Below are 25,135 nucleotides of genomic sequence, written 5' to 3'. Positions count from 1 at the left end.
TTTTGCCATTCGTGCACATAGGTTCGTCGTCGAGCACACCATCGCAGGCGCTCCTGTATGTGATGCAGCGCCAAGGGTAACTGCAGCTATGGTCTCCGAGCTGATAGTCCATGCTGCTGCAAACGTCGTCCAACTGTTCGTGCAGACGGTTGTTGTCTTGCAAACGTACCCATCTGTTGACTCAGGGATCGAGACGTGGCTTCACGATCCGTTACAGCCATGTGGATAAGATGCCTGTCGTCTCGCCTGCTAGTGATACGAGGCCGTTGGGATCCAGCACGGCGTTCCGTATTACCCTCCTGAACCCACCGATTCGATATTCTGCTAACAGTCATTGGATCTCGACCAAGGCGAGCAGTAATGTCGCGATACGATAAACCGCAATCGCGATAAGCTACAATCCGACCTTTATCAAAATCGGAAACGTGATGGTACGCATTTCTCCTCCTTACACGAGGCACCTACAACAACGTTTCATCAGGCAACGCCGGTCAATTGATGTTTTGTGTATAAGAATTCGGTTGTAGGTGTTGCCACCGGCGCCAACCTTGTGTGAAAGCTCTGAAAAGCTAATCATTTGTGTGGTGTCACCGCCAGATACCACACTTGCTAGGGGGTAGCCTTTAAATCGGCCGCGGTCCGTTAGTATACGTCGGACCCGCGTGTCGTCACTATCAGTGATTGCAGACCGAGAGCCGCCACACGGCAGGTCTAGTCTACAGAGATTCCCGAGCACTCGCCCCAGTTGTACAGCCGACTGCTAGCGATGGTTCACTGTCTACATACGCTCTCATTTGCACAGACGACAGTTTAGCATAGCCTTCAGCTACGTCATTTGCTACGTCCTAACAAGGCGGCATATTGTTCAAGGATGTATTGTGAACTTATAATATTGTGAATCATGTACCGTCAAGAACGACGTTAATTATTAATGAATTAAAGTTAAGTATCAAACTAATCACGTCCGCTTTCTGAATTCTCACTCCTTGTCATGTTCCAGACCTCACGTCAGTATAGTTCTTCCCTCCTCACGCCAGCCTGCGTGAGCTAAAACGCGTGCATTTCGGCCTCCTCTAGTAACACGGTGTTGGCTCTACTTCCAACACAACAATTTGCATATCACAGCATCTTCTTCCTGTCGGTTAAATTTCGCGTCTGTAGCACGTCATCTTCGTGGTGTAGCAATTTTAATGGCCAATAGTGTATATTTTTTGTGTGAACTGTGATTTCCCTTATTTTATTATGATGATCGTTTACTCTCTATGTGGGTCGGCGTCAACGAAATATTTTTGCAATCGGAGGAGAAGATCCCGCCACAATGAGAAACGCCTTTGTTCTAGTGACGCCCACCTCAAATTCTGTATCATATCAGAGACACTCTCTCCCCTATTTAGAGATGATACAAAAGTTGCTGCCCTTCTTTGAACTTCTTCGATGTACTTCGTCGATCATATCTGGTAAGGACCCCACACCGCGCAATAGGCCATGCAACACCTCAGATGTACTGCACAGATTCGTATGTCCAGTGGAACTGTGTGTTAAGGTTTTATGAATAATAGCGTTCACATATGTTCATATATCATGCGTTATTTGAGTAAAACAGGGAAAATTATTACAACAGCATGACATACGCAGAAGCATATGTGCCCTAATGTTACAAAGGTTTAATGCTAGACAATATATATATGTTTGAGCCACTTACATAGCTAACATGATACCTGTAAATTGTTAACGTATGTTCTTTATTTTTCATAATTTTGTTGTATTAGTACATTTCTTCTACTCGTTGTACAGGGGCCTGAAGATGGCATCAATGTAATGCCGAAACTGGCAGCACATAGAAGTTCATAAAATAAAATAAACTTCTACAAATCATACGGCTGTTGGTAAATTTTTGCATCAAGTAAAAAATGTCTTGTCCATGTCCCATTTTTCTACGTAGTGTCCATCACGTTTTATGGACGTACGCCAACGTTGTGGAGGAGCGTGAATTCCCTGCTGGTAAGAGCTCTTGTCCTGTCGGCGTAGCCATGTTTTCACAGCATGACTGACACTCCTGTCATCTTCAAAGTAGACTTGTGTGTGGGCGTGCATTATCGTGTTGGAGCAACATTTCTGCTGGATTCTTGTCGAATCAAACACGTCGAAAACGGTTCTTGAGTTTATTCATGTATGCCTCTGAATTGATGGTTGACCCTCTTGACATCACATCCACGAGAATGACTCCATCACCATCCCGTGACTTTTACAGCAGAGGAGGTTGTCTCCAAATTCTTCTTTTGTGGTGAGTGAAGATGATGCGACTCCGCGGACTGGCTTTTTATTTTCGGGGCAAAGTGGTGCACCCAGCTTTCGTCCCACGTAACGATCCGTGACAGAAAGGCCTCTCCGTCGGTCTCAAAACGCTCCAACAATTCAGATGGAATGGCTTTTCTTTGAATATTGTGGTGTGCTGTGAGCATTCGTGGAACCCATCGTGAGCACCTCTGTGAATATCAGAGAGTCTCGATCATTGCAGACGCGCTTCCAATGTTGACTGACAGCTGTAGACCCGATTGTCGAGCTGCGATGCGCCAGTCGGCACGAATAATGGTTCAAATGGCTCTGAGCACTATGGGACTTAACATCTGTGGTCATTAGTCCCCTAGAACTTAGAACTACTTAAACCTAACTAACCTAAGTACATCACACACATCCATGCCCGAGGCAGGATTCGAACCTGCGAACGTAGCGGTCGCGCCGTTCCAGACTGAAGCGCCTAGAACCGCACGGCTACTCTGGCCGGCCCTTTTTCCTCCTAACGGGTGCTACTGTTCCTCATACGTCATGCCCTAGCGCTTCTCCTGCCATAGTAGCTCGTAATGTTCTGTCCGGTTCACTTATCTTGCTGACTCACCTCGTGGTGGATGTGATACAGCGTTGTACACAGTGGTTCCGTACTCGAATCGAGAGCTTGCCTACTTGGTGTTTACTTACGAAAACGGGCGGCGGGTACCAAGGTTGTATTAGGAGACCTATCCTCGCCTCGCCTTAAGGCTTTCCACATGCGGTGCCTGAGATCCATCCTCGGAATAACGTGGAAGGACCGAGTGACCAACGAAGCAGTGCTATCTGAAACTAATTGCAACAGTATTTCAGCTATCTTGAAGCAGAGGCGACTCCGCTGGCTGGGACACGTGCACCGTATGGATCCTGACAGATTACCACGTGAGGTGATGCTTGGAGATATCTCTATATCCAAAAGGCCAGTAGGACGTCCTGTATTGAGGTTCAAGGACTCATGTAAACGAGATATGGAGAGCTTTGCAATCGACACAAACAGATGGGAGGCACGGGCTAGCATGAGACCAGAGTGGCGTGATGATACATCATCTGGAATGTCGAAGCATGATGAGGGCTTGTTAGACAGATTAAGGCAGAAAGAGCTTCGCAATGCTACCACTGCTCCTGCCTCAGCAGCCAGATACACTTGTGGCAATTGCGGCAAGAGATACCGTGCTGCCATTGGCTTGACAAGTCAAGTGAAAAAATGCAACCCATGAACACACAGACACTGCAACACTCATCTACCAAGATATCGTGGCCAATATACACTCCTGGAAATGGAAAAAAGAACACATTGACACCGGTGTGTCAGAACCACCATACTTCCTCCGGACACTGCGAGAGGGCTGTACAAGCAATGATCACACGCACGGCACAGCGGACACACCAGGAACCGCAGTGTTGGCCGTCGAATGGCGCTAGCTGCGCAGCATTTGTGCACCGCCGCCGTCAGTGTCAGCCAGTTTGCCGTGGCATACAGAGCTCCATCGCAGTCTTTAACACTGGTAGCACGCCGCGACAGCGTGGACGTGAACCGTGTGTGCAGTTGACGGACTTTGAGCGAGGGTGTATAGTGGGCATGCGGGAGGCCGGGTGGACGTACCGCCGAATTGCTCAACACGTGGGGCGTGAGGTCTGTTGTCGCCAGTGGTCGGCGGAAGGTGCACGTGCCCGTCGACCTGGGACCGGACCGCAGCAACGCACGGATGTACGCCAAGACCGTAGGATCCTACGCAGTGCCGTAGGGGACCGCACCGCCACTGCCCAGCAAATTAGGGACACTGTTGCTCCTGGGGTATCGGCGAGGACCATTCGCAACCGTCTCCATGAAGCTGGGCTACGGTCCCGCACACCGTTAGGCCGTCTTCCGCTCACGCCCCAACATCGTGCAGCCCGCCTCCAGTGGTGTCGCGACAGGCGTGAATGGAGGGACTAATGGAGACGTGTCGTCTTCAGCGATGAGAGTCGCTTCTGCCTTGGTGCCAATGATGGTCGTATGCGTGTTTGGCGCCGTGCAGGTGAGCGCCACAATCAGGACTGCATACGACCGAGGCACACAGGGCCAACACCCGGCATCATGGTGTGGGAAGCGATCTCCTACACCGGCCGTACACCTCTGGTGATCGTCGAGGGGACACTGAATAGTGCACGGTACATGCAAACCGTCATCGAACCCATCGTTCTACCATTCCTAGACCGGCAAGGGAACTTGCAGTTCCAACAGGACAATGCACGTCCGCATGTATCCCGTGCCACCCAACGTGCTCTAGAAGGTGTAAGTCAACTACCCTGGCCAGAAAGATCTCCGGATCTGTCCCCCATTGAGCATGTTTGGGACTGGATGAAGCGTCGTCTCACGCGGTCTGCACGTCCAGCACGAACGCTGGTCCAACTGAGGCGCCAGGTGGAAATGGCATGGCAAGCCGTTCCACAGGACTACATCCAGCATCTCTACGATCGTCTCCATGGGAGAATAGCAGCCTGCATTGCTGCGAAAGGTGGATATACACTGTACTAGTGCCGACATTGTGCATGCTCTGTTGCCTGTGTCTATGTGCCTGTGGTTCTGTCAGTGTGATCATGTGATGTATCTGACCCCAGGAATGTGTCAATAAAGTTTCCTCTTCCTGGGACAATGAATTCACGGTGTTCTTATTTCAATTTCCATGAGTGTATATCCTCGCCGACAACCACAGCATTCAGTGTTTCCAATAGTCTTTCACCGTTTGTTTGAGACATGGTCGTTTCAAGAAGCAGGAAGTCATGATGGACGTACCGGAAATGATCGCATCCAAGCCTTGGAGGAATATCTGACTAACAATGTGGGAGGCGACCGCCGTGTCAGTACAAAACAGACGGCCCGCCAGTACAGGGAAAGCCAGACGACGGAATGGAACATCCTCCATGACGACTGTTACAGCTCTTATCGCTTACACCGTGTGCAGGGCTTACTAGCGACAGACGTTCCACATAGGGAGCGGTTTTGTCACTCGTTTCTTCACCAGGCAACCCCGATTCCTTGTATCTGTCACCCATCCTATTCAAAGATGAAGACACCTTTGCGCGGACTGGTATCTCCAACTTTCATAACAGTAATCTACGTCTACATGGTTACTCTGCACTTCACACTTAAATGCCTGGCAGAGGGTTCGTCGAACCATTTTCATACTACAGTACTGGCCATTAAAATTGCTACACCACGAAGATGACGAGGTACAGACGCGAAATTTAACCGACAGGAAGAAGATGCTGTGATATGCAAATGATTAGCTTTCCAGAGCATTCACACAAGGTTGGCGACGGTGGCGATAACTAGAACGCGCTGGCATGAGGAAAGTTTCCAACCGAATTCTCATACACAAATAGCAGTTGACCGGCGTGGTGAAACGTTGTTGCGATGCCTCGTGTAAGGAGGAGAAATGCGTACCATCACGTTTCCGACTTTGATAAAGGTCAGATTATAGCCCATCGCAATTGTGGTTTATCGTATTGCGACATTGCTGCTCGCGTTCGTCGAGATTCAATGACTGTTAGCAGAATATGGAATCAGAGGGTTCAGGAGGGTAATACGGAATGCCATGCTGGATCCCAACGGCATCGTATCACTAGCAGTCGAGATGACAGGCATCTTATCCGCACGGCTGTAACGGACCGCGCAGCCACGTCTCGATCCCTGGGTCAACAGACGGGGACGTTTGCAAGACGACAACTATGTGCCGGAACAGTTCGACGACGATTGCAGCAGCACGGACTATCAGCTCGGAGACCGTGGCTGCCGTTACCTTTGACGCTGCATCAGACACAGGAGCGGCTGCGATGGTGTACTCGACGACGAACCTGGGTGCACGAACGGCAAAACATTTTTTCGGATGAATCCAGGTTCTGTTTACAGCATCATGATGGTCTCATCCGTGTTTAGTGACTTCGCGGTGAAGGCACATTGGAACTGTGTATTCGTCATCGCCATACTGGCGTATCACCCAGCGTGATGGTATGGGATTCCATTGGTTACACGTCTCGGTTACCTCTTCTTCGGATTGACGGCACTTTGTGCAGTGGACGTCACATTTCAGACGTGTTACTACCCGTGGCTGTACCCTTCATTCGATCCCTGCGATACCATACATTTCAGCAGGATAATGCACGACCGCAAGTTGCAGGTCCTGTACGGGCCTTTCTGGATACAGAAAATGTTCAACTGCTGCCCTGGCCAGCACATTCTCCAGATCCTTCACCAAGTGGCCGAGCAACTGGCTCTTCAGAATACGCCAGTCACTACTCTTGATGAACTTTGGTATCGTGTTGAAGCTGCTGTATCTGTACACGCCATCCAATCTCTGTTTGACTCAATGTCCAGGCGTATCAAGGCCGTTATTACGGCCACAGGTGGTTGTTCTGGGTACTGATTTCTCAGGATCTATGCACCCAAATTGAGTGAAAATGTAATCGCATGTAAGTTCTAGTATAATATATTTGTCCAATGAATACCCGTTTATCATCTGCATTTCTTCTTGGTCTGGCAATTTTAATGGCCAGTAGTGTACTTCTCCACCATTCCACTACCGAATGGCGCGTGGGAAAAAAGAACACCTAAATCTTTCCGTTCGAGCTCTGATCTCTGTTGTTTTATTATGATGATCATCTCTCCCTTCGAAGGTGTGTCGACAAAATATTTTCTCACTCAGAAGAAGATCGAAATTTCGTAAATAGACCTCGCCGCAAAGAAAACCGCCTTTATTGCAGTGCCTGCTACCCCAACTCGCGAATCGTATCATTGACACTCTCACCCCTATTGCGCCATAACACGAAACGAGCTGCCCTTCTTTGCACTTTTTCGATGTCCTCCATCAATCCTACCTGGTGAGGATCCCACGCGGCGCAGCAATATTCCAGCAGAGGGCGGACAAGTGTAATGTAGGCTGTCTTTTTAGTGGGTTTGTCGCATCTTCTAAGTGTTCTGCCAACAAAGCGCAGTCTTTGTTTCGCCTTCCCCACAATATTATCTATGTGGTTTTTTCCTATTTAAGTTCCTCGTAATTGTAATTCCTAGGCATTTAGTCGAATTGACAGCCCTTAGATTTGTGCGATTTATCGTATACCCAAAATTTTTCGGATTTCTTTTAGTCCCCTTGTGGATGACCTCGCACTTTTTTTTGCGAGAGTATGCAGAAGTGCCATTGCTTGGTGACAGCGAATCATGCAGCCAGAATAATTGGCGACTGTATTTTGGATCCAGTGTTCCTTCCACATCTCCTAAGACGCCGGAAGTATCGGCATTTCTTGCGAGTGACTTTGCCTCCCATTCTGAAAGTAATGTCACTCATGATTCGGAGGGTTATGTGGCTGCTCCAGCCCACTTCGCCGTTAACGTCCGGACACATCTCAAGCGTGTCTTCCCTGGTCGATGGATCGAACGGAGGGGTCGCGTTGCTTTGCGTGCTCGTTGACTGTACCTCAATCCGTGCGATTTCTGGTTATGGAGCTATCTCGAAATTATCGTCTATGGAGAGCCCATTCCAGATCTGGAGACGCTGCAGCAGCGTATTCATGCTGCCTTTGACAATGTTCGTTTGCGGCCTGGCCGATGAGAACTTGTGAGACAGAACATACTAAGGCGCGCTCACGCATGCGTTGAGATACATGGAAACCATTTCCACACATTTACTGTGGCTTCATGGTTGTTGTTGTTGTGGTCTTCAGTCCTCAGACTGGTTTGATGCAGCTCTCCATGCTACTCTATCCTGTGCAAGCTTCTTCATCTCCCACTACCTACTGCAGCCTACATCCTTCTGAATCTGCTTGGTGTATTCATCTCTTGGTCTCCCTCTACGATTTTTACCCTCCACGCTGCCCTCCAGTACTAAATTGGTGATCCCTTCATGCCTCTGAATATGCCCTATCAACCGATCCCTTCTTCCAGTCAAGTTGTGCCACCAACTCCTCCCCAATTCTATTCAATAACTCCTCATTTCGAAAGCTTCTATTCTCTTCTTGTCCAAACTATTTATCGTCCATGTTTCACTTCCATACATGCCTACACTCCACACAAATACGTTCAGAAACGACATCCTGACACTTAAATCTATACTCGATGTTAACAAATTTCTCTTCTTCAGAAACGCTTCCGTGCCATTGTCAGTCTACATTTTATATCCTCTCTACTTCGACCATCATCAGTTATTTAGCTCCCCACATAGCAAAACTCATTTACTATTTTTAAGTGTCTCATTTCCTAATGTAATACCCGCAGCATCACCCGATTTAATTCGACTACATTTCATTATCCTCGTTTTGCTTTTGTTGATGTTCATCTTATATCCTTCTTTCAAGACACTGTCCATTCCGTTCAGCTGCTGTTCCAGGTCCTTTGCTGTATCTGACAGAATTACACTGTCATCGACGAACCTCAGAGTTTTTAGTTCCTCTACACCTACCCCGAATCTTTCTTTTCTTCACTACTTGCTCAATATGCACACTGAATTACATCGGAGATAGACTACAACCCTGTCTCACTCCCTTCTCAACTATTGCTTCCCTTTCATGCCCCTCGACTCTTATGACTGCCATCTGGTTTCTGTACTAATTGTAAATAGCCTTTCACTCCCTGTATTTTACCCCTGCCACCGTCGGAATTTGACATAGAGTATTCCAGTTATATTGTCAAAGGCTTTCTCAAGGTCTACAAACGCTAGAATCGTAGCTTTGCCTTTCCTTAATCTATTTTCTAAGATAAGTTGTAGGGTCAGTATTGCCTCACGTGTTCCCACAGTTCTACAGAATTCCGAGGTCGGGTTCTAACCAGTTTCTCCATTCGTCTGTAAAGAATTCGTGTTAGTATTTTGCAGCCGTGGCTTATTAAAAATGATAGTTCGGTGAATTTCAGCTATGTTAAGACCTGCTTTCTTTGGGATTGGAATTCTTATATTTTTCTTGAAGTCTGAGGGTATTCCGCCTGTCTCATACATCTTGCTCACCAGATGGTAGAGTTTTGTCAGGACTGGCTCTCCCAAGGCCGTCAGTAGTTCTAATGGAATGTTGTCTACTCCTTGGGCCTTGTTTCGACTTAGGTCTTTCAGTGCTCTGTCAAATTCTTCACGCAGTATCATATCTCCCATTTCATCTTCATCTAAATCCTCTTCCATTTCCATAATATTGTCCTCAAGTACATTACCCTTGTATAGACCCTCTATATACTCCTTCCACCTTCCTGCTTTCTCTTCTTTGCTTAGAATTGGGTTTCCGTCTGAGCTCTTGATATTCATGCAAGTAGTTCTCTTGTCTTCTAAGGTCTCTATAAATTTCCTGTAGGCAGTATCTATCTTACTCCTAGTGATATGTGCCTCTGCATCCTTACATTTGTCCTCTAGCCATCCCTGCTTAGCACGTATTAGACTGCAGTCTCTGTATTAATGTATGATTCAATAAACGAGGTCTACATTGGAAACCATGCATTTAGGGTTACAAGATCATAACCTTTTCTTTATTCCGTATCCTCTGATCGATCAATCCCTAGAGTTTCTACACGGTGGGAAAAATCACCCTGTAGATAATTAAAGTTGTACGAAACCCTAAATGCGCAAGTCCTGTTGGCACCGGACTTTTTTCTTTTTTACTTTTAAAGAATATACTTAAGAATTTATTTTATTTATTAGCGAATCATCAAGAACATTAACACATTTAATCACGCTGTGTGAGCGTGGAAGTAGTTGCCAGTGTGCAATTTATGAATAAAAATCAAATTCCTTTCATCAAATGGAAATTTTATTCCCAATTTTTTTTAAAAAACTGATTTAAATTGTAATCAGAAAGCGCCCTCTAAATATCAAGTTACAATTTGTTCAGTGGCAGAAAGAAAAAAATATTGACAGTATGAGCTTTCAGGGTGAGAACCTTGCAGCTCCCTTTTAGCACGGCCGTAGTCACGACCGCTCACAACAACCTCTGAAACACTACACTGGTGCAAATGTGCAACAAACCAGATTACTTTGAACTAAAAATTTTAACAACTCACACTAACACATAAACTATGCACCCTGTAGGAGGGATGGAAATGGTACAAAACACTAACATTAAAAGATTAACTTGCCAGCGAAGGTGCAACTCGATTTTAACTCCTAAGAAAAGTCTTACGGTGGAAGGGTGGCAACTTTATATACTAAAATGACCGTTTAAATAAAAACCTATGAAATGCAGTCTTACATAAAATTATACAAGGTTGGCAAACATGCTCTACATTACACATATACCGCCTCTCAAAATCATAGGCAAAGGTGAAAACGTATTTCAGGTACTGGGCCGTTACACTCCAAGCTATAAATTCGTTAACACACTAAATCCGACAAACATGACAGAGGCAGCTCCGAACGACAGACAGACACTAACTGCTTAACAAATGCGGAATGGAAACAGACGAGAAAACTGGGGACGAGAGACTGACCAAGAAAACAAGTAGAATTTAACAAATAAATGAACCAACATATCACGAATCACTTATCTTGTAATAAACTGCGATGTCTGGCGAAGACCTGGTGCAGCACCCCCAAAGCGCTCTTTCGATCCGTCCGCTGCCAGCAGCTTCAACGGACGCAGGAAGGCGCGCCGACGTCCCGTCTCACGGCGTCGCAGCTCGCGCCGGCCAGACCGAAGTCGTGGGTTGACTCCTGTTGCTCTCGTGTCGACCACGAAGCCACTACCCCTCGCTATACGGCGCGGCCCACTGGACTCACGTGGCGACCTCACATGCGCCGACGCTCAAGGCGGACAAGTCATCTCGTGTCTCAGTGCGCGACCGACCAACCGACCGATCCAACCGCCAATGACCACTGCCTGAGCAAACTCGAGCAGACTGGCGGCCTAACACATACTGGCACTCCGGACGACAGACAGACACTGACTGCCGCACACTGACCTGGCTGAGCAACTGATCCCCTTAAATGCACGTGAACAGGCTATCTTTCCCCTTTCTCACCTTTGGAGAAAAGAGAACCACTTGTATGAACATCAAGAGCTCAGATGGAAACCCAGTTCTAAGCAAAGAAGGCAAAGCAGAAAGGTGGAAGGAGTATATAGAGGGTCTACACAAGGGCGATGTACTTGAGGACAATATTATGGAAATGGAAGAGGATGTAGATGAAGATGAAATGGGAGATATGATATTGCGTGAAGAATTTGACAGAGCACTGAAAGACCTAAGTCGAATCAAGGCCCCCGGAGTAGACAACATTCCATTAGAACTACTGACGGCCTTGGGAGAGCCAGTCCTGACAAAACTCTACCATCTGGTGAGCAAGATGTATGAGACAGGCGGAATACCCTCAGACTTCAAGAAAAATATAAGAATTCCAATCCCAAAGAAAGCAGGTCTTAACACAGCTGAAATTTACCGTACTATCAGTTTAATAAGCCACGGCTGCAAAATACTAACACGAATTCTTTACAGACGAATGGAAAAACTGTAGAAGCCGACCTCGCTGTAGATCAGTTTGGATTCCTCAGAAATATTGTAACACGTGAAGCGATACTGACCCTACGACTTATCTTGGAGGCTAGATTAAGGAAAGGCAAACCTACGTTTGTAGCATTTGTAAACTTAGAGAAAGCTTTTGACAATGTTGACTGGAATACTCTCTATCAAATTCTGACGGTGGCAGCAGTAAAATACAGGGAGTGAAAGGCTATTTACAATTAGTACAGAAACCAGATGGCAGTCATAAGAGTCGAGGGGCATGAAAGGGTAGCAATAGTTGGGAAGGGAGTGACACAGGGTTGTAGCCTCTCCCTGATGCTATTCAATCTGTATATTGAGCAAGCAGTGAAGGAAACAAAAGAAAAATTCGGAGTAGGTATTAAAATTCACGGAGAAGAAATAAAAACTTTGAGGTTTGCCAGTGACATTGTAATTCTGTCAGAGACAGCAAAGGACTTGGAAGAGCAGCTGAAAGGAATGGATAGTGTCTTGAAAGGAGGATATAAGATGAAATCATCAACAATAGCAAAACGAGGATAATGGAATGTAGTATAATTAAATCGGGTGTTGCTGAGGGAATTAGATTAGGAAATGAGACAAAGTAGTGAAAGAGTTTTGCTATTTGGGGAGCAAAATAACTGATGATGGTCGAAGTAGAGAGGATATAAAATGTAGACTGGCAATGGCAAGGAAAGCGTTTCTGAAGAAGAGAAATTTCTTAACATCGAGTATAGATTTAAGTGTCAGGAAGTCGTTTCTGAAAGTATTTGTATGGAGTGTAGACATGTATCGAAGTGAAACATGGACGATAAATAGTTTGGATATGAAGAGAATAGAAGCTTTCGAAATGTGGTGCTACAGAAGAATGCTGAATATTAGATGGGTAGATCACATAACGAATGAGGAGGTATCGAACAGGATTGGGGAGAAGAGGAGTTTGTGGCACAACGTGACTAGAGGAAGGGATCGGTTGGTAGGACACGTTCTGAGGCATCAAGGGATCACCAATTTAGTATTGGAGGGCAGCGTGGAGGGTAAAAATCGTAGAGGGAGACCAAGAGATGGATACAGTAAGCAGATTCAGAAGGATGTAGGTTGCAGTAGTTACTGGGAGATGAAGAATCTTGCACAGGATAGAGTAGCATGGAGAGCTGCATCAAACCAGTCTGAGGACTGAAGACCACAACAACAACAAAGCTGCGACTGCCACAGCGGCGCCACCGCCAGAAACGGAGGGCGACTGCTTCATATTAGGCGCTGCGGCGCGCTCTTCAAAACAGCAATTTTTACCACGGCTCGAGCACCATACTAAAGTTCTCGTTTCGGGCGCAGCTTTAGTAGGGTGAAAGTGGGGTCGTTGTCTCGGGAGACGTCGCAGGGAGCGAGGCCGATGTCCGCTGGACGGACGGTAGCGGCGCGCCACGGCGCCTGCTGCACATCAGATAGCGGCTGATTTGCGAGATACGGGTCCCGCGGCACGCAGGTAGCCCTGGTGTGCCGTCCGCTAGCGCCTAACGGTATTACATCACGGCCCATTCACGGCCAATTACTGCCGAGCTCTCACAGGTTGCGCCCGTTGTCACACCATTCCAAAAGATGCCCCCAGTCCAAGCACGGAGGAGGGGTTGGGGGGGGGGGGGGGGGGACGCACGGTTCGGCGTTTCAAACCGCAATGAAATCAGCGTGAGAAAGTGTGTTAAGCATCTTGCGTTAAGCGTGTAAGCGAGAAGAAGTTTGGAAAGGATTTGAAATGATGTCCAATGTTTACTGGAATTCGCTAATTGCTCCCAGTATCAGACACTTGTGACGTCCGTTACACGCGATATGAGCCGAGAAGGAAATACAAAAAGTCTTTCAGATTAAATAACGTCCAAAGTCGGACTGATTCACTGGCGCATCGTCGTTTCAGATCACATAGAACGTCCGTCACATCGGCGAGAAATAAAACTATGTTCTAGTTTTTCATGACAAATCTTTTACGATAAAATATCTTTCTTTCACTCTTTAGACAAGAAATGAGAACACGAAATATTTACCTCTAGCATTAACTGGCTTGTTTAAAAACTCCTTGACTGTGAAATTTTAAATTATAAGTGCGCCAATTTCTGTTCACACTGGCAAGATAAAACAAGCAAGTTCTCTGTAACAATTATAAATTATTTAACTCATGGCTGCAATTTTCAGCAACTGTAGTATTACTTTTTCAACATAAAACACAGTCGTCAGTTGCAAATAAGTTTTATTGTGCTTTACTGGTTTCAAAAAATTAATGTGTCGGCTTCAGAAGCCTACAAAATTAGAGAAGTTAAAAATGTTTAAATTTTGGCTACACAATTATGTTAAGTATAAAAAGTACCTTACAGAAACTTACTTAGTATTGGTTTAGCACATGCCGTGATGTGCTCAGAAATGCACATACTTTCTGATTATTTTAAACACTGATTGACAAGATACAGTAACTAAATCACATCTATGTACCTGTTATGTTAGCAGCAAGGAACATATATAAAAGCAAATACAAAATTATAACCAAGGTAGTATGTATAAGAAATTATGTAAGACCTTATTTTTTAAATTTTATTATATTATTACATTCATATACATTTATTTGCAATTTTACATATAGTTGAAAAGGGTTACAAAAGAACTTTTTTGAAGAATTTGAAACGTATCAACATTCTCGCTTAAATGCGAAGTATTTGTTGAATGATGAACTTCTATTAAAACTGACACTATTTTGAATGCATATCATCTGTTATAAAATGTGAAAATTAGCCGATTCCTTTTATATATTAGAACTATGTATCATGGTGTTTTCAAATGCATTATGTATAATTTGTTTGTATACCTTGGTTAAAATGTTATGTATACTTTTATATACGTTTCCAGCTGCCAACACAACAGAAATATGGATGTGATTCAGTTATTGTAAATTTTCAGTCATTACTTAAAATAATCACATGCAACAGATACATTTCTGGATGTAGCATGGCATTATGCTGCTGTGAGGAAGATATTGACCTCTGCTAAACCAATAATAATAAGTTTCTGTAATGTACTATTTATACTTCCCAAAAGTGTATAGCCAAAGCCTAAAGATTTGTAATATCCCTAATTCTGTAGGCTTCTGAATGTGACAAACCAATCTGTCATAACCGATAAAGCATAATAAAATTTATTTGCAGCTGATGACTGAATTTTATACTTAGCTCAATGAGGTGGCCACAGAGTTTGCTGAACAAATGGCGAACAAGCAAACTAATTCTGATCAAAAAACTCACCGCTTAATCCATGAGATGAGCTACTAAAACCATACGAAACGTTGATATTAAAAAGAAGCAGCACAATAGAATAAATTTCTCTTATCGTTACTTGATGTTCAATAGGACTTACATGGACTGTATGTCTCTACAAATACAAGTAAGGGAAAAACGAAACAAGTGACAAAATATGACAGGGATTCTCCATTTTAGTCATCGAGATAAAAATTAGATCAGCGGTATTACGATTCAAGTCCAAACACTATGCGAGTTCTTTTCTCGTCATAAAAACGTTTCCTGTTCAGTAAAACATCAGTTTCTGCCTAAGATAAGTTACGCAGGCCACGAAAGAAAAAGAATCATTGTGACGCTTCACGCTAGATGAGTACGTTCTGGACAATTTGCGCTTCATCTTAAGCAATAGTTAGTTTTTCACGCGTCTCAGTGTTTAAGACGTCGTAACTAATGAAGACGTGTTGCGCATTGATACAAATTTGTAGGTACGTTCAGTGCTACATGTGGACGCTGTCTGCAAAATGTGCTGCAAATAGCGTTAGAGTAAAACAAGTAATAAATTGAAACGCGATGCCTGATGCGGTAGTTTTGCTGCATGGACAGCGAGAATGCAGCAAGCGATACTTTTTTCCTTTAACCATTTTGCGGGATATAACAGCGAGAAAATATTCCATAAAGGTTTTAAATAATTTGTATAGTTTGTCTGAGACCCCTACGTAATTTCATTCTCAAATAGAGGACGAATATAGCCTGGGTATTTGCGCGCACTGCACTGGGGTACGCTGCCCCAGGATGTATAAACAATTTCTAACTGCAACGACTTAAGAATGGCTAATGTTCTCAGAGTCGAGGCATGGAATGTCTTAAAGTTATTCCGTGGTAGGGAAGCTACAAAATCTGAAAACCGAAATGCTAACGATCAATCTACATATAGGGGGTAGAGTGAAGTGAAATGGGAAAGAATACAAGGATTTCTGTTCAGATGATAATGTGGTCCCATACTCCGAGGAGCATAGGGGACGATGCGAGAGACCCGCACCGCCGACTAGGCAAGATCCTAGCGAAGATAGTTCCTCAATGCCTTCCTCCGACCGTAATGGGGAACGTTCGAATGGCTCTGAGCACTATGGGGCTTAACATCTGAGGTCATTAGTCCCCTAGAACTTAGAACTACCTAACTAACCTAAGGAGATAACACACATCGATGCCCGAGACAGGATTAGAACCTACCACCGTAGCGGTCGCGCGGTTCCGGACTGAAGCGCCTAGAACCGCTCGGTCACAACGGCCGGCTGATGGGGATGAATGACGATGATGAAGACAACAACACCTAGTCATCTCGAGACAGGGAAAATCCCTGACCCGGTAGGAAATCGAACCCGGGACCCCGTGCGCGGGAAGGGAGAACTCTACCGCAAGACCACGAGGTGCGGACATATCAGAGGTGTATAGGGTAAATTCCACAGCAGCAGAAAACGCTATAACGGGAGCATAATTCGTTATGAATACGAAGTGTGAACAGTTAAGTGATAGGGTTGTTCTAATCAGAAACGACGGCAAACTAACACCTTCAACAATCAGGTATACACCCCGAAGTTGCAAGCTGAAGATGAACGGGTGGAAAAAGTATATGAGAATATTGAACGTGTAATTCAGGATGTAAAGAGGAATGAAAATGCAATAGTGATGGGGGACAGGAATCCGATTTTAGGGGAAGGAGTCGAGCAAATTATTAGGGGAGGATGCAGGCTTGGCAGTAAAATGACAGAAGAAAAAGACTAATTGAGTTCTGCAATAAATTTCAGCTAGTAATAGCGAATATTCTGTTCAAGAATCACAAAAGGAGGTGTATACTTGGAAAAGGCCGGGAGATACGGGAACATTCCACTGAGATTACATCATAGCCAGGCAGAGCTAGTAATAGCGAATATTCTGTTCAAGAATCACAAAAGGAGGAAGTATACTTGGAAAAGGCCCGAAGATACGGGAACATTCCACTGAGATTACATGATAACCAGGCAGAGACTCCGAAATCAGATAATATGTACACAAAAGAAATACAATGAGATCACAATTTCGTAATGATGAAGAATAGGCTGATGTTTAAGAAACTAGACGGGAAGATTCGATGAGCAAAGAAGTGGGTTACGGAGATACTTAGGAATAACAGATACGCTGAATATGTTTGGCGCTATAGATATTGTGATAATGAACAGCAGAGTAGGCAATTCAGTTTAAGAGTAATGGACATCTCCAACAAGGGCAATCACAGAAGTTGGAAAGAAAAACATAGATACAAGGAAGGCAACCGTGAATAAACTATGCGTGAGAGAAGAAACATTTCAGTTGCTCTGTGAATGAAGGAAGTACCAAAACATTCAGGAAAACTTCAGGAATAGACAAATACAAGTCGCTGCCGAATGAAATAAACAGGAAGTGGTGCGAATCTAAGACGAAATGTATGAAGATGGTATCTGTTCTTTCGGACATGTCCGAAGGAACAGATATCAACGGTGAACATGCAGCGCTCTAGAATGAAATGTTAATTAAATCAAGACCCTACGCTGCCGCTAGTAATGCAGAAACAGAATGAAATCTGCAATCGTCCGCTATAGCTGTATTTGTCCAGGTCACATAAACGCAAACAACAGGTTTAGGAATTTTCTGGTGCAAGTACACTGAAGCGGCAAAGAAACTAGCATAGCCATGCATATTCAAATACAGATATATGTAAACAGACAGAATACGGAGCTACGGTTGGCAACGCCTATACAGGGTGTTACAAAAAGGTACGGCCAAACTTTCAGGAAACATTCCTCACACACAAAGAAAGAAAATATGTTATGTGGACATGTGTCCGGAAACGCTTACTTTCCATGTTAGAGCTCATTTTATTACTTCTCTTCAAATCACATTAATCATGGAATGCAAACACACAGCAACAGAACGTACCAGCGTGACTTCAAACACTTTGTTACAGGAAATGTTCAAAATGTCCTCCGTTAGCGAGGATACATGCATCCACCCTCCGTCGCATGGAATCCCTGATGCGCTGATGCAGCCCTGGAGAATGACGTATTGTATCACAGCCGTCCACAATACGAGCACGAAGAGTCTCTACATTTCGTACCGGGGTTGCGTAGACAAGAGCTTTCAACTTCCCCCATAAATGAAAGTCAAGAGGGTTGAGGTCAGGAGAGCGTGGAGGCCATGGAATTGGTCCGCCTCTACCAATCCATCGGTCACCGAATCTGTTGTTGAGAAGCGTACGATCACTTCGACTGAAATGTGCAGGAGCTCCATCGTGCACGAACCACATGTTGTGTCGTACTTGTAAACGCACATGTTCTAGCAGGACAGGTAGAGTATCCCGTATGAAATCATGATAACGTGCTCCATTGAGCGTAGGTGGAAGAACATGGGGCCCAATAAAGATATCACCAACAATGCCTGCCCAAACGTTCACAGAAAATCTGTGTTGACGTGATTGCACAATTGCGTTCGGATTCTCGTCAGACCACACATGTTGATTGTGAAAATTTACAATTTGATCACGTTGGAAGGACGAAACTAAAATGAGCTCTAACATGGAAATTAAGCGTTTCCGGACACATGCCCACATAACATATTTTCTTTATTTGTGTGTGAGGAATGTTTCCTGAAAGTTTGGCCGTACCTTTTTGTAACACCCTGTGTAAGACAAGTGTCTGGCGTAGTTCCTAGAACGGTTACTGCTGCTACAATGTGAGTTTGAACGTGGTGTTATAGTCGGCTCGTGCGATGGGACACCAGGGAAGACGAATGGAATATTCCAGAATTTGAAACACGAACATCTGCTAGCGTGAGTCTCTTAGAAGTAGATACCTTAGGGGTTGCGAAGCAACTCAAATCTCTTGATACGGGCAAGTCTTCAGGTCCAGATTGTATACCGATTAGGTTCCTTTCAGATTACGCTGATACTATAGCTCCCTACTTAGCACTCATATACAACCGCTCACTCACCGATAGATCTGTACCTACAGATTGGAAAATTGCGCAGGTCGCACCAGTGTTCAAGAAGGGTATTTAACTACAGACCTATATCATTGACGTCGGTTTGCAGTAGGGTTTTAGAGCATATACTGTATTCAAACATTATGAATCACCTCGAAGGGAACGATCTATTGACACGTAATCAGCATGGCTTCAGAAAACGTCGCTCTTGTGCACCGCAGCTAGCTCTTTATTCGCACGAAGTAATGGCCGCTATCGACAGGGGATCTCAAGTTGATTCCGTATTTCTAGATTTCCGGAAAGCTTTTGACACCGTTCCTCACAAGCGACTTCTAATCAAGCTGCGGAGCTATGGGGTATCGTCTCAGTTGTGCGACTGGATTCGTGATTTCCTGTCAGGAAGGTCGCAGTTCGTAGTAATTGACGGCAAATCATCGAGTAAAACTGAAGTGATATCAGGTGTTCCCCAGAGAAGCGTCCTGCGACCTCTACTGTTCCTGATCTATATAAGTGACCTGGGTGACAATCTGAGCAGTTCTCTTAGACTGTTCGCAGATGATGCTGTAATTTACCGTCTAGTAAGGTCATCCGAAGACCAGTATCAGTTGCAAAGCGATTTAGAAAAGATTGCTGTATGGTGTGTCAGGTGGCAGTTGACGCTAAATAACGAAAAGTGTGAGATGATCCACATGAGTTCCAAAAGAAATCCGTTGGAATTCGATTACTCAATAAATAGTACAATTCTCAAGGCTGTCAATTCAACTAAGTACCTGGGTGTTAAAATTACGAACAACTTCAGTTGGAAGGACCACATAGATAATATTGTCGGGAAGGCGAGCCAAAGGTTGCGTTTCATTGGCAGGACACTTAGAAGATGCAACAAGTCCACTAAAGAGACAGCTTACACTACACTCGTTCGTCCTCTGTTAGAATATTGCTGCGCGGTGTGGGATCCTTACCAGGTGGGATTGACGGAGGACATCGAGAGGGTGCAAAGAAGGGCAGCTCGTTGTGTATTATCGCGTTATAGGGGAGAGAGTGTGGCAGATATGATACACGAGTTGGGATGGAAGTCATTACAGCATAGACGTTTTTCGTCGCGGCGAGAGCTTTTTACGAAATTTCAGTCATCAACTTTCTCTTCCGAATGCGAAAATATTCTGTTGAGCCCAACCTACATAGGTAGGAATGATCATCAAAATAAAATAAGAGAAATCAAGGCTCGAACAGAAAGGTTTAGGTGTTCGTTTTTCCCGCGCGCTGTTTGGGAGTGGAATAGTAGAGAGATAGTATGATTGTGGTTCGATGAACCCTCTGACAAGCACTTAAATGTGAATTGCAGAGTAGTCATGTAGATGTAGATGTAGATGTAGATGTAGATGTAGACACAGCAACCTCCGAGGTAGCGATGAAGTGGGGATTTTTCCGTACGACCATTTCACGAGTGTGCCGTGAATATCAAGATTCCGGTAAAACATGTAATCTCCGAGATCGGTGCGGCAGGAGAAAGATCTTGCAAGAATGGGTCCAACGACGTTTGAAGAGAATCTTTCACCGTGACAGAATTGCAATCCTTCCCCAAATTGCTGCAGATTTAAATGCTGGGCCATCAACAAGTACGAACAATTCAACGAAATATCGATATGGGCTTTCGGAGCCGAAGGTCCACTCGTGTACCCTTGGTGAATGCACGACACAAAGCTGTAAGCCTCGCCTGGGCCCGTCAACACCGACTTTGGACTGTTGATGACTGGAAACATGTTGCCTGGTTAGACGAGTCTCGTTTCAGATTGTGTCGAGCGGATGGACGTGTATGCATAAGGAGATAACCTCATGAAGCCATGGGCCCTACATGTTAGGCACGGGACTCTTAAAACTGTTGCAGGTTCTGTAAGGTGTGCAGTTGGTGTATATGGGACCCCTGATACGTCTAGATGCGACCCTGACAGGTGACACGTACGTAAGCATCCCGTCTGATGACATGCATCCTTTCATGTCCACTGTGCATTCCAACGGACTTGGGCAATTCCAGCAGGACAATGGGACACCACACACGCCCATAATCGCTACAGAGTGGCCAGTGTAAATATTTCCGCTGGCCACCAAACTCCCCAGACATATCAACATACCTGGGATGCCTTGCAACGTGCTGTTCAGAAGAGATCCCCAACTCCTGGTACTCCTACGTATTTATGAACAGTCCTGTAGGATTCATGGTGTCAATTCCTTCCAGCACTGCTTTATACACTCCTGGAAATGGAAAAAAGAACACATTGACACCGGTGTGTCAGACCCACCATACTTGCTCCGGACACTGGGAGAGGGCTGTACAAGCAATGACCACACGCACGGCACAGCGGACACACCAGGAACCGCGGTGTTGGCCGTCGAATGGCGCTAGCTGCGCAGCATTTGTGCACCGCCGCCGTCAGTGTCAGCCAGTTTGCCGTGGCATACGGAGCTCCATCGCAGTCTTTGACGCTGGTAGCATGCCGCGACAGCGTGGACGTGAACCGTATGTGCAGTTGACGGACTTTGAGCGAGGGCGTATAGTGGGCATGCGGGAGGCCGGGTGGACGTACCGCCGAATTGCTCAACACGTGGGGCGTGAGGTCTCCACAGTACATCGATGTTGTCGCCAGTGGTCGGCGGAAGGTGCACATGCCCGTCGACCTGGGACCGGACCGCAGCGACGCACGGATGCACGCCAAGACCGTAAGATCCTACGCAGTGCCGTAGGGGACCGCACCGCCACTTCCCAGCAAATTAGGGACACTGTTGCTCCTGGGGTATCGGCGAGGACCATTCGCAACCGTCTCCATGAAGCTGGGCTACGGTCCCGCACACCGTTAGGCCGTCTTCCGCTCACGCCCCAACATCGTGCAGCCCGCCTCCAGTGGTGTCGCGACAGGCGTGAATGGAGGGACGAATGGAGACGTGTCGTCTTCAGCGATGAGAGTCGCTTCTGCCTTGGTGCCAATGATGGTCGTATGCGTGTTTGGCGCCGTGCAGGTGAGCGCCACAATCAGGGCTGCATACGACCGAGGCACACAGGGCCAACACCCGGCATCATGGTGTGGGGAGCGATCTCCTACACTGGCCGTACACCTCTGGTGATCGTCGAGGGGACACTGAATAGTGCACGGTACATCCAAACCGTCATCGAACCCATCGTTCTACCATTCCTAGACCGGCAAGGGAACTTGCAGTTCCAACAGGACAATGCACGTCCGCATGTATCCCGTGCCACCCAACGTGCTCTAGAAGGTGTAAGTCAACTACCCTGGCCAGCAAGATCTCCGGATCTGTCCCCCATTGAGCATGTTTGGGACTGGATGAAGCGTCGTCTCACGCGGTCTGCACGTCCAGCACGAACGCTGGTCCAACTGAGGCGCCAGGTGGAAATGGCATGGCAAGCCGTTCCACGGGACTACATCCAGCATCTCTACGATCGTCTCCATGGGAGAATAGCAGCCTGCATTGCTGCGAAAGGTGGATATACACTGTACTAGTGCCGACATTGTGCATGCTCTGTTGCCTGTGTCTATGTGCCTGTGGTTCTGTCAGTGTGATCATGTGATGTATCTGACCCCAGGAATGTGTCAATAAAGTTTCCCCTTCGTGGGACAATGAATTCACGGTGTTCTTATTTCAATTTCCAGGAGTGTATATTAGTGGAGAGCATGCCACCTCGTGTTGCCGCACTTCTGCGAGCTCACCGGGGCTCTACACAATATTAGGCAGGTGCGCCAGTTACTGTGGCCCTCCCATCTGTAAATGCTATGTCATAGGTTACAGTATTCCGCAGGGTAACAATTGGCGTTCCTAAACAAAGTTGTCAGCCGTCCTCAGTTAACAGAAAACCACCACCAGTTGACGAAAAGGCGATCGTCAATTATGGAAGGTGTCTGTGGTAAGCCGCTAACTGTACGCTTTCCGAGTAAAATTTGCTCGCCCGACGTCAGGCAACAAAATCCGCCTCAGACGTTATTCGTGGAAGTGCTTGGCCGTCTAGTAACAGAAGCAGACATGCTCATCTGTCTTTGCCACCAACGTAGCAGCTGACAGGCAACGGCCTTGCCACAGAGGATACACCGGTTCCCGTGAGATCACCGCAGTTAAGCGCTGTCGGGCGTGGCCGACACTTGGATGGGTGACCATCCACGCCGCCATGCGCTGTTGCCATTTTTCGGGGTGCACTCAGCCCCGTGATGCCAACTGAGGAGCTACTCGACGGAATATCATCATAACGACCGGGAGAGCGGTGTGCTGACCCCACGGATGGTCCCGATGGGCCACTGTGGCCTGAAGCTGACAAAGTCGCTTAAGTTGTTGAATCGTGTGCTGTCGCTTCCGTACAGGTAAGGAGACGGCGACTGGAGTTCGTCAGTACACAGCTTAGTACTTCCCTGAATAGCACCTGTGAGTGGCATTTTGTTGCTTGGCACGTGCCGACAAGAGTATACCTTAATCAGAAAGTGTACTGTTCGCGACATAACGCAGAGATCACTTTCATCGTTGACGAAGGTCTCTTTACCAATTGACGATCGTTTTTTTTATCAACTGAGGAGGCCTGAAAACTTTACCTAGACACACCAATTGTTACTCCTCGGCATTCTCTAATCTATGCACGGTGTATGGGTCTGCAAGACCCACTTATTTGAAGCTGTTGGATGTGGTGCATCGTGAGGGGATTCGGCTGGCCACGGGGCGTTCAGAATGAGCCCCGTACCGAGCCTGCGTGCAGAGGCAGGTGAACCGCCACTTCACCTCCGGCGGCGTCTACTAATGGTGCCTATCAAACATTATCCACACCATACAAGCCTGCATACCACACTATTGCTCAGCTTCCACTGGAAAGGCTTTTCCGCGACCGGCAATGAGCAACAAGGCCCTATGTGACTTGTGCAAAGCATTGCATTTTAGAGATGGGTGTGGCCGGTTTTAATGTTTCACGTCGAGGTTGGAGCAGATATCCACCTTGGCTCCTCCAGAGGCCCAGACTGATTTCAGATTTGGCAAATTTTAAGAAAGACAGTACATCAGATTTTACTTTCAAATCTTTGTTTTTTTAATATTTTAGATAGGCATCATGATTTTACAGTAGTCTACACTGATGGATCCCAACAGGGATATGCATAAAGTACGAAGAAGAGCAGATAGAAGAGGTTGACAGTCTTAAATTCCTGGGATTACAACTTGATAATAAATTCAGTTGGGAGGAGCACACCACAGAACTGCAGAAACGCCTTAACAAATCTGTATTTGCAATTCGAGTGTTAGCAGACATAGGCGACATAAAAGTGAAAAAGCTTGCATACTTTGCCTACTTTCATTCGATAATGTCATGTGGCACAGTATTTTGGGGTAAATCTTCAAGTCAAACAAAAGTTTTCAGAGTCCAAAAGCGTGTAGTACGTATTATTTGTGGAGTAAACTCACGGACGTCTTGTAGAAACGTCTTCAAAGAACTGGGTATACTAACTACTGCCTCTCAGTATATTTAGTCCTTAATGAAATTTGTCCTAAATAATATATCTCTTTTTCCAACAAACAGCTCAGTTCATACATACAATACCAGGAACAAAAATGATCTGCACAAGGACTTAAAAGCACTTACTTTAGTTCAAAAAGGGGTCCACTACTAAGGAACACTCATCTTCAATAATTTGCCAGCAAACACAAAAAATTTAGTTATAGATAAAGATCAGTTTAAAAGGAGCCTGAAAGACTTACTAGTGACCAACTCCTTCTACTCTATTGACGATTTTTTTTAATAGAAACAAATGACGTATTGTATATATTTATACTATTAGTATTGTTATTTCAGCTTAAAAAAATAAAAATAAAAAATAAAAAAAGGTGACATGTTCCACATCCACGAGGATCTCCTCAACACGGATCTATGGAACGAAAACTAATCTAATCTAATCTAAAAATCTAAGGGGGATTTTCTTGGCTGCTCAGTAGTGTTCCCCGAACGTGTCATCAGGATTCGCCTTCCCCAGGAATACCCTGTTTTATCCGCAGAACTTCACGCGATCCTGAAGGCACTGGAGCAGATACGCTGTACTCA

The sequence above is a fragment of the Schistocerca gregaria genome, chromosome 10, assembly GCF_023897955.1.
Source record: "Schistocerca gregaria isolate iqSchGreg1 chromosome 10, iqSchGreg1.2, whole genome shotgun sequence".
Lineage (NCBI taxonomy): Eukaryota > Metazoa > Arthropoda > Insecta > Orthoptera > Acrididae > Schistocerca > Schistocerca gregaria.
This window is presented reverse-complemented; position numbering follows the sequence as displayed.